The following is a 2,027-nucleotide window of genomic DNA, read 5'->3' on the forward strand; positions in this document are numbered from 1 at the left end:
GAAAGAATGTGTATTCTGCTGTTTTAGAATGGAATGTTGTGAATATATCTGTTAAGCCATCTGGTACAGTGTATCATTCACTGCCATCGTTTCCTTGTTTATATTCTGCTTAGATGATCTGTCCATTGATGTAAGTGGGGTGTTAAAGTCACTGACTGTTATTGTATTATTATCAATGAGTTCTGTTATGTTTGTTATTAATTGTTTTAATATTTGGGTGATTCTATGTTGGGTGCAAAATATTTATAATTGTTAGATCTTCCTGTTGGATTTCCCCCTTTATTATTATATAGTGCCCTTCTTCATGTCTTCTTATAGTCTTTGGCTTAAAGTCTAGTTCGTCCAATGTAAGTATTGCTACTCCACCTTTTTTTGACATCCATTTACATGATAAATGTTTCTCCATACCTTCACTTTCAGTCTTTCAATCTGCAAATGTCTTTAGGTCTAAAGTGAGTCTCTTATAGGCAGCATATGGATGGGTCTTGTTTTTGTTTTGTTTTGTTTTATCAATTCTGACACCCTATGTCTTTTGACTGGAGCATTTAATCCATTTACATTTAGAGCAATTATTGATAAATACGTATTTAATGCCATTTTATTACTTGTTTTGTTATTGTTGCTGGAGATTTTCTCTGTTCCTTTCTTATCTTTGTCACTTTTGGTCTTAACTTTCCCCCAAAAGTGTCCCCTTTAATATTTCTTGCAGAGATGGTTTAGTGTTCACAAACTCCTTTAGTTTTTGTTTATCTGGGAAACGTTTTATCTCTCCTTCCATTCTGAATGATAGCCTTGCTGGATTGAGTACTCTTGGCTACAGATATTTCTCATTCAACAATTTGAATATATCATGCCACTTTCTTCATGTTTGCCACGTGTCTGTTGAGAAATCTCCAGCTTGCCTTGTCATTCTTCCCCTGTAAGTTAAGGATTTCTTTTGTCTTGCTGCTTTTAAAAATTTTTCTTAATTACTATATTTCATAAATTAAATTCCAATATGTCCTGGTGTTGGTCTGCTTTTGTTGATTTTGTTGGGAGTTGTCTGTGCCTCCTGAATCTGGATGTCTGTTTCCTTCTCCAGATTAGGGAAATTTTCAGCTATTATTTCCTCGAATAAATTTTCCATCCCCTTTTCTTGCTCTTCTTCTGGGACTCCTATAATATGAATCTTATTATGTTTGATGGAGTCACTGAGTTCCCTAAGTCTATTCTTGTGTTCCATAATTCTTTCTCTCTTTTGTTCAGATCCATTATTTTGTTGTCTATATCACTTATTCGTTCCTCTGCTTCTTCCAGACTTGTGTTCATTGCGTCAAGCCTGTTTCCAATTTCATTATTGCATTTATTTCTGACTCTTTTTTAACTCTTTTATCCATGAGGAAGGGTCTCCCTGAAATCTCCCATTCTTTTCTCAAATGCAGCTAGTATCCTTGTGATTGTTGTTTTAAATTCTCCATCAGGCATTTTACTTGTATCTCTTTGCTTAGAGCTCTAGCCATAACCTTATCTTATTCTTTCATTTGGGATGAATTCTTCCATCGTGGCATATTGTCTAAGTCTGGGCCTTCTCTGTGTTAGAGAAGTTGGTTATGTTTCTTGCTCCTGAGAATAATGGCTTTATGAAGAAGAGGTCGTATAGATGTCCAAGGCCTGGCACTTTGGGGGAGTGTCTCTGGTGTATATTGTTGTGTGCTCTGTTATTGTGTTTTGGCTTCTCTATCCTTCAGGCCAGTCATCTGCAGAGGCTCTCCTTGCGCACAGTGGGCAGTGTTTGGTCCTTGGCCAAAATGTGGCAAGTTTCAACTAGATGTGCACTGGTCTGCTTTTTAAATGGGACTTGATGCTACTTTCACTAGAATTGAAGCTCTGCAGAACTCTCTGGTTAGTATACGTGATGTGGGCAGGGGTTTCTGCTGGTTTTCTGGGGAAGGGTACTGATGCATTGGGATGGAGGTAAGCTTGACCAAGGAGGGCAGTCCTGCCAAAGCACAAGGGTGTGGAACTTGGTGTAAGCAGGTTAGGTACCC

The sequence above is a fragment of the Ursus maritimus genome (genome assembly GCF_017311325.1).
Source record: "Ursus maritimus isolate PB19 chromosome X unlocalized genomic scaffold, ASM1731132v1 scaffold_X1, whole genome shotgun sequence".
Taxonomy (NCBI): Eukaryota; Metazoa; Chordata; class Mammalia; order Carnivora; family Ursidae; genus Ursus; species Ursus maritimus.